The sequence below is a fragment of the Prionailurus viverrinus genome, chromosome C2, assembly GCF_022837055.1.
Source record: "Prionailurus viverrinus isolate Anna chromosome C2, UM_Priviv_1.0, whole genome shotgun sequence".
In the NCBI taxonomy this organism is placed as follows: Eukaryota; Metazoa; Chordata; class Mammalia; order Carnivora; family Felidae; genus Prionailurus; species Prionailurus viverrinus.
Genome location: NC_062569.1, coordinates 121,191,789 through 121,200,711, shown reverse-complemented (window position 1 = coordinate 121,200,711; position 8,923 = coordinate 121,191,789). Strand labels below are relative to the sequence as shown.

The 8,923-nt window shown below is 35.1% G+C and overlaps 1 non-coding gene across 1 annotated transcript; it reads right to left on the bottom strand.

Moving 5' to 3' along the window:
* Positions 1–3,378: 3,378 nt before the first annotated feature.
* Positions 3,379–3,486, bottom strand: LOC125175816 (U6 spliceosomal RNA). Its single transcript, XR_007155991.1, has one exon. It is a non-coding gene; the product is annotated as a U6 spliceosomal RNA (small nuclear RNA).
* Positions 3,487–8,923: the final 5,437 nt, after the last annotated feature.

The window sequence follows — 8,923 nt, the reverse complement described above, 5'->3', positions numbered from 1 at the left end:
TGACTGCCTGAAATGCTTCTGAATGTGCACGGTTACTCCTTATCCAAGAATAGACTGAGTCGATTTAGTACCACCCCTCAGGGAAGCCTCCAGCTCTGGAATCTATTCAGTTTTTATGCTTCCATAGGCACACAGCCTTCACAAGATTATGTCATCAGTTCCCGTTCTCTGGTACAACTTCATTTAGTCAATACTAATTTATTATTTAATAAATATTCCCAACAATGAAATGTAGGTGCTTAGTCTAGTACATAGCCACTTCCCCAGTTCTCATTTATTTTGGATCCAAGATAACCTATGAATTCCTTGAATAGCAAAGATAATCCAATCAACAATCAACTTTTTAGGATGTCTTGAAACTAAAGGAAAAACTAAGAACCAGCTGTTAACATGTTCTTTACAATATTGTAGTGAAGAGAACACTGGTTTTGCTATGAATAATTTTTTTTTCAGTTATCATTTTGTAACCATCTCTCCAGAACATCCCTTCTTTAAATTTAAGGATCAGGGGCACCTAAGCTGTGCTGACAGCTCAGAGCCTAGAGCCTGCTTTGGGTTCTGTATCTCCTTCTCTCTCTGCTCCTTCCCTGCTCACATACTGTCTCTCTCTCTCTCAAAAATAAATAAATATTAAAAATAAATAAAATTTAAAAATAAATAAATTTAAGGAATCAGTTGAGATATTTTTAATTCCATATCAATTAATTTTATTGAGTTTAATTTTAATAATTTCCATTTAAAACATTCTAATTCATTACAATTTTCTATCAACAGATTTGAAAAGTAGTAACCCCAAAAACAGTTATGAGAAGATGGCATTAATTCCTTCTCTGACTCATCAGAAATATAATTCTTTGAGCTGACTTATCTGTACAAATCTATACAAAGTATCAATTTTCATTTTAATATTTTCCCACAGCAGTTTCCACTTGCTCTCATAGGGCAATGTTCCCCTAGATCTAATGTGGCACTACAAAGGACTTGAACATCAAAGCCTGTAAACATGGACAAGATGGGTGAAATCAACATTAATGAAATATTTGTGCATTCAGGAATGATCAAACAGTGAAAAACACATCCTATTAACCACTGTGTTATTACATTTTTTTTTTCAAAAGAGAGCTTGTTCCTTAGGGAATATTCCAAGTTGATTTATATGTTACCACATGCTGATCAATACTTACATAATTAAGGTGATATCATTTTGTACACATGTGCATGTGTTCGAAATTATGTGCCCACTATGTCCAAGGCAATGTCTTATGCCTGTTAGAGAATGAAAAGTAATATATTTATCTGCCCCTGCTATCAGAACTTTCTACATGTATCAGGTTTCTATACTAATGGTTTCCTTGGGCATAAAAATTCTGTTACTAGAGCAGAGAGCACTCGTTTCTATTATATTAATCAGAGGAAGAATTGTTTTATAAAGTTTATAAATGATACTCTTATACAAGAGAAAAATTCAAATATTTTATTACCTCTCTTTGCAGTCCTTTGGGAACTCATTATTTATTTGAAAGCTTTGTGTTGTTATCCATTCAAAGAATTACATCTTTGAAAAAGAACACTTTTAAAAATAATGTGTACATCCATAGATAGTTTACCAGAAATACTTTCCTTTCTCCCAGACACTACTGCAGTTTTTAAAGCAAGCAATAAAACAGAAATTCTCCATTATTAATAAGAAGAAACTTCCCAAAGCAATGACATTTTAGAGTGGAAGTAAGGAATAAATGGTCTCTCAAAGAGTGGGGGGATATGGAAATGTACATAACAATTCTGTTTTAGTACAAGCTCAAGTCAGTAAAAGATGGGTCTCCATTTACAATGTAAAATTTAAAAAAATTACCAAGATTAGTTACCTTTACAAATTATCCTAGGAGTTAATGGATTCATTGATGTTTTCTCAATAAGGTTCTTGATTATAGACACTATTTTTATAGTGAATCTTTTCTAAGATTAAAAATCCTTGATTTGGGGATTATTATTAATCAGCAGGAAAACAGTACCTTCTGAGAATGTATGCTGAGTCAGTTCTTTCAGTGGCTTGCCATTGAATGTTAGATTAAAGCAAGCTCCTTATTAAGACATAAAAAGCCCTGCATGATCTGGCCTTGATGTTCTTTCCTACTTTACATTGGGCCATCTAGTCTGTTGCTTTTCATGCACCAGACTCACTAGTTTTTGTTTTGTTTTGCTTTCTTGTTTGTTTTCAGTTCCTTCAGTAGTCCACCTCTTGCTTAGAATCTTCTACATCAGCTAACTTACTTTTTGAATACTGGCCACTTCTCTCCAACATTTTTGTCCTCTGGCAATTTTTAAATGGCTAGGTCTTTCTCCCCATTTAGGTTTCAGCTGAAATTTCACCACCTTCTTATCAGGACTTTCCTTTATAAATTTGTGTTTTCTTGTTTTACTGTTTAAATTTAGGCTGTAAATTCTAAAGATAAAATTTTACATTATTTCTAGTTTGTCACAATTGTATCTCCAGCACCTACCATTTGAAACACATTCAAGGCACAAAGTATGTATTTGTTGAATAAATTAATGTCATGAAGTATATCTTATAAGCAAAATCCACTGCAAATGTGAAGATAAGTTTCATAAAACATTAACATTGTATATTTTTATGTATATAGTTCGCATATGTCTAATATAAACTTATTGTCCATTATTGGATGACATGTTTGATACCCAATTTTTCCTTAGTTGTATCTTACAGCTACAACATCTCCAAATTTCCTATTATATCCCATAATCCAAAGAGTTAAAATTCAAATAGACATCTTGTTGCTCTTTACATGAACATCTCTATTTAATATATCAATTCAATTACTAAATTTTCTGCGGAGAATAAAATATGAAAAGAATTTTAACGTATAGAGAACTTGGCTAATAGTCAATATAATTTTATGGCTGCTGAGTATGTGAATATGTGGTGCAATCCAAAAGAAAGATATTAACAAAATATATCTCCTACAACCAAGTCAAATAACTAATTAGCAACAATATATTATGCAGTAATTAATTTGATTTGGTATGTGTATTTTTTTCATTTGGAATTAGGGAATGCCAGCATAAAAACCAGACTGAAGTCCAATGTCTCTTCAATTTACAGCTTTCCTTTTCCTGTTTAATTTATTTTTATAGCTACATTTTGTATTTTTTAAACCATTATGTACTTGAAGTTAGGGTTTAATAATGCTTATTTTGTTTTCTTGCATTTTTTGCATTTAATTTGCTCCTGGAAATGTTACTAGGAATTTTAATTTTCCTCGAGGCTATTATATATTGTAAAATGTATTATAATATAATTTAATTTGTTACTTTCTTTAAATATATGAACTCTGTAAGACCTACTTGGTGAAATGGAAAATATAGGTGTCATTTTTCCCCCTTCTCACTTGTCATCCTTGCACAGAGGCCATGCTTATTTTCTCTGTATGGTTCCAGTTTTAGTATGTGTGCTACTGAAGCAAGCACTTTCCCCCTTTTTAGTCTCAGGTTAAAGTTTTTCCCAGAAACTTCAATTTTAAACACTTATGTCCCACCCAGTACTTTTTTTTTCTTCCAAAAGATTGATTATTGTACATTCAGCACTATATTCCTCACCCTGTCTTTAGAAGAGTCCTACCATCTGTGTGTTCCTTTCCAGAATATTTCCTCCAGGTTGACATCTCAATTTAGAATTTAGTTACGTGATTGAGCTTTCCTGTGAACCAGACTGTGATTGTGGTCATAAATTTCTTTTCTCTGGAAGGCTGCCTCTCAAATGTTCATCAGTTAGCAAGTAAAGCTAGTCAGTTCTATCTAGGTCATGTTCATTCACCCTGAAAGCAGTATTCTAGAGAGATAAAATGAATGTATACACACATGATAATTACCAAGTAAGCCTATATGAAGTTTTAAAAATAATTCTAAATTTCTCTTATTCTTTTATAATGCTTTGTAATATGTACAGTTTCCTTTTAATTTTTAAATTATTTCCTTTGCTTTCTATTTTTCCACATTACAATACTTGAAGATATATATGTATAGGAAGAAAAACAGCTTTAAGGAATTAAATGTGAACAATTCATCAAGTTCATTTTTTTCCTTGAAAAACTATCATGTCCATTCAATAAATTACTGTTTGCTTTTTGAGAAAACTCAAAACATCTTAGTAGATAAGTTAAATATAGATAAATTAATGAAAACAAATATATTTTAAAGCCTTTATTTCGAAAATCTACTTCAGTTGCAGAACCCGATATATTTTTATGTAGTCTGGTATACTAAGTCCTTAATATGTTAACAACGTTTTGTTTATTATGCGTTTTTCCAGAATAAGAGGCAGAAAGGAAGCAAAGAATGAAAAGATCTGATTTTGTACAAACATAAGTTTTTAAAATGTTGGGCATATTTTTAAAAAATCAGATAATGTTAAAAAATGTTAATGTTTTATTTATTTTTGAGAGACAGACAGAGAATGCATGTGGGAGGGGCAGAGAGAGGGAGACACAGAATCTGAAGCAGACTCAAGGCTCTGAGCTGTCAGCACAGAGCCTGATGCAGGGCTCCAACTCAGGAACCGTGAGATCATGACCTAAGCCAAAGTCCGACGCTTAACCTACTGGGCCACCCAGGGGCCCCTAAAAATCACATAATGTTTTAAAACATACTAAAGCAATACAACCAGTAAGCAAGGACATAAAGCAGCTATAAAATAGCATTTCCCAGGATATTGTAAATATTATCTGAAACTTAGAATTCTGTAAATTAAGGAAAACATAGATTTTGTGATATGGCTAAGTAATATAAAATTAATGGAAGAAATTTAAGAAATCTACTTTGGGTAGAAAAAAATAATTGCTGGGAATATTTATAATACAGAAGGCTGAAGTATACAGTCTCACAAAAACATTTAGAAATGTAGGGAAAGGCACTGATGTTATATTTCACCTACATTATACATTTCTTCAGAACCAGCCCTGATTCTGATAATCAAGAATTGACTCTTAATTATAAATCCTATCATAGACACAGCAAATAGTAACTAGTTTTGATATGATGTTATGTAGTTAACTGGGTCACCCACTCACAGTCACTGTGTAGGTTAATTGGAAACAATCCAATGGTAATCCCATCGGTTTCCTGGTTTGCTATGAATGTCCAGGAAAACCTATTATCACATTCTAGAAAAGGGAAAGAGAGGTGAAATTTCTACAGGAGAATTATGATTCTCTGGGTCAGGAGCTGTGGGAGCCACTGTAAATCTGAAAGAGCCTTTTGTCATGGATCAGAAGCCAACAAAGGCCCTGGGCCAAACTTTGAGTACACAGAGATTCTGCTCCAGGAGTTGGGAGCAGAATGGGTCGCTCACAATGGCCACAGTGAACACCAGAATCTGGTCTACAGGATTGTAACTGTTGAACCTGCCAATTTGGCACTGTTATGCTCCGATATCAGAAAGAGAAAGCCCTTCCAACCTTCCTGGCCTTGCAAGACCCACTGCCCGCCAGCTTTGTTTCTTTCCTGCCTTGGTCTGGCAGTTGCAATGGAACACAGGTCTCCAAAGTGCTTCCTGTCTCTATGGAAACTGGCAAGCAGTACCAGACTGATGGCCATGCTCCATAGTGGCTGGGCAGAGGGTGGCACAGAAGGTGGATACCAGGTGTTATCCCTATAAGGCAAGCTGAATCCTGAAAGGATAGAGTCAAAGAAAAATAAATGATGTGGTAACCTAGGAAAACAGAAATACTTAAAGTTTTTCAGGACAAACCTAAGTGCTAGAATGAAATCATGGGAAAATTACTAGAGAATTCTAAATATTCATAGGAACAGAGGAACATTCCAAAAGTGGAAACATTTTGCACTTAGTTATCAGTCTTAATCTTTCCTCCAATTTCCTTTCTCACATGATAGAGCATTTATTGCACTTCTCTTGAGAATTTTAAGCTTGCATTAATAGCATTTGTGCTTTTCAATCCAATAGGCTTTAGTATGCAATATGTGTTTCAGTACACACAACTACTGAGCCACAACTTTCACATTAGAAGGTTATTTGTTTAGAATGCCTTCAGTAATTTAGTGGAAGTAATAGCATGCTGTGTGTGCATTTAGATATATTTTTAGACTCTAAGCAATAAGAATGATCTTGAACTTTCTAAGATTCAGGTTCTTTGTATAAATCTCAGACCTGTTGATTGAACAGAAGAGATGGAGTGGGGAGGGAGAGAAATACAAAGCTGGGAAGAGTTGAGGGAAAGACCTAAAGCATAGTAATGTGCCTTTGTATTTCAGTTAAAAATAAATTGCCTATTCCTGTCATTTCTTGTATTTCAGATCCTTTAGCATATTGTGTATCTACTGATCCATTTGACCCTTCTGCTTTTCATAACCCAAATATGAGAACCTTAATATGAAACCAGTATTTTGCATTTCAAATGAGGTTCTGGGAGCACCTGGGTGACTCAATCGGTTAAGCGCCCGACTCTTGATCTCAGCTCAGGTGGCAATCTCCTGGTTTGTGGAATCGAGCCCCTCTCCAGTTCTGCACTGAAGGCATGGAGCCTGCTTAAGATTTTCTCTCTACCCCTCCCCTGTACGTGCTCTCTGTCTCTCAAACTTTTTTTTATAAACTTAAAAATAAAATGCAGTTTTAGAGAGGACACAAAAATATTTAAAAACAAGCCAAAACATTATGCATGCCATTTGATTCAGATGACGATAACTCTACTTAATTAAATGATTTTGTAGGCTTCACTGACAGTTTTCATTAAGTATAAATATTTTCTAAAATGAAGGATCAAAATAGGTGACATTGCTTATCTCATGAGAAGTTCATGCTTTCCTATTGAAAAACTATATCTTAAATTCTCTTCACATCTTGTTTTTATTTGTTCTCCTTCACTGTTGTTAAAGCTGGTTCTTCCTTTGAGAAAGTTGTGCTCATTTTCAGGAAGAAAAATAATGAGGGTCCTCAGTTCCTGTTAAATAGCCCACAAAATTTGATCATTTACCCTGAAAAATCACTGACTGTAACTCACTCCCTCTCAGATGTGCAGAGACTCAACCTCTGCCTGTCTGTCTAGATATATCTCAGGTGATTATTGCTCTTGGTAAGTAAGCACTCATGCACAATGTGCACTGATCCACTGTTGTGGCCCACATTTAATCTTTAGCGCAGGGAGAGAGATGGAGAAAACCATTGCCTTCACTCATCATCCATTCAAGAGATAGCAAGGCTTGAATGATGCCGTTTTTGGAAGCAGAGCTGTGTTTTGGGATCAGTGTTCAAACATGCATCTTTGCCTGTCTGCTCTCTTTCAACAATACTGCTGGCTTCAAAGATCTCCCTTTGCTGCTTTGCCTCTCCACCGTAATGGCACATCACAGCCTGTCAGCAAGGTCCAGGTGGCCATTAACTTAGAATTTGCTTCTTTATGTACTATTGACAGTGTGCTAGGTTCTTGGTGGTCAGTCAATGAAAGCATTCTTGAAATGTGTGAAGCAAGGACAGCCCGTAACTAACTGAGGTCAACTGAGGCCAACAAGAGTCAAGACTCAGTTCATTTGATTTTGAGTTCGGTAATTCCTAATCTAGACAGGGAAAGGTTTGAACCGTTTTTCTCTAAGTACGTGAGAAATGGAAACATGGAAGGAATAATGGCAGCTTCTCTGTCTGCTATTTAAAGACAGGGTCAAAAGAGCCATCTTTGCAGGCTATTGAATAATTGCTCTTCATTAAAGTGTCTTTCACAGCAATAAATTAGCAAATTGTTTCCATTTAACTACTGAAACTAACCTAAATGGTTTTCAATCACTGATACTGGTTAGAAATAAACTTGGCAGACTATGAAGAGTATTAGTTCAACAGAATAGAGGAAAAAAGATCATTTAAGGGACTTTTATTGAATACTGGTGGGTGGGAGGAGAAAAGGCCTCTTGGAAAATGATGTGAGGATAAAGGGGGGAAAAGACTGAAGATACTCAGAATTCGAAGAAAAGAACTTCAAAAATGAACTGTATTACATTAGAAAGAGTTCATTGGTTTTCAGAAAGAAATAAAAACTTTATTTATGCTATATATGTATGCAATACTCCCAACAAGAGACATCAAAGGTAGCTTTTCCAGTGGTGTTCTATAAATGTTTAACACCTGGCTCGGTGGGAAAAAAACACTGACTTGAGTTGTTTGCCAATTTCCATAGTGAAAAGATTCTCAGTGTGGTCCATTTCCAGCTACCAAGGCATGTCATTTAGCAAAAGAGAGAAGAGTTGACTCTCCTGAGCTGTTATGACTCAGCTCTAGCATATCACAACTTTTACTTGAATTTCAAGTGTTCCTTCAATTATTTAAAATAGATGTAAAAGGGGACACATGGATGGCTCAGTGGATTGAACATATGACTCTTGATGTCAGCTCTGGTCATGATCTCACGGTCTTGGGATCGACCCCCATATCAGGCTCTCTGCTGGGCATGGGGCCTGCTTCAGATTTTCTCTTGAGATTTTCTATCCCTCTGCCACTCTTCCCCACTTGTGTGTTCTCTCTCTCTCTCTTTCTCTCAAATAAAAATTAATGAAAAAAAAAAGATATAAAAGTTCTACATGCAGCTTTGAATTGTTTGACTCCAAACTCTATGCTTGTTTTATAAGTTAGTCAGAATTAAGTTCACTTTATTTTCAAAGCATTTTTTTGGTCAAGCACATGAGGTTTGAAGACAAAGTGCAAGAGTTCAAAACCTAGCTGCTGTGCTTTCTAGCTGTGTGACTGTGGGCACATTATTTAAACTCTCTTTGCATCAGTTCCCACATCTTCAAGGCAGAGATAACAACAAGGTTGGCATGAAACGTAAATCACTAATAAAAGAAATGCACTTAGAATAGTGCCTAGAATATTGTGAAGGCTCAGATAAGCTTAGCTTTATTTTTCTTA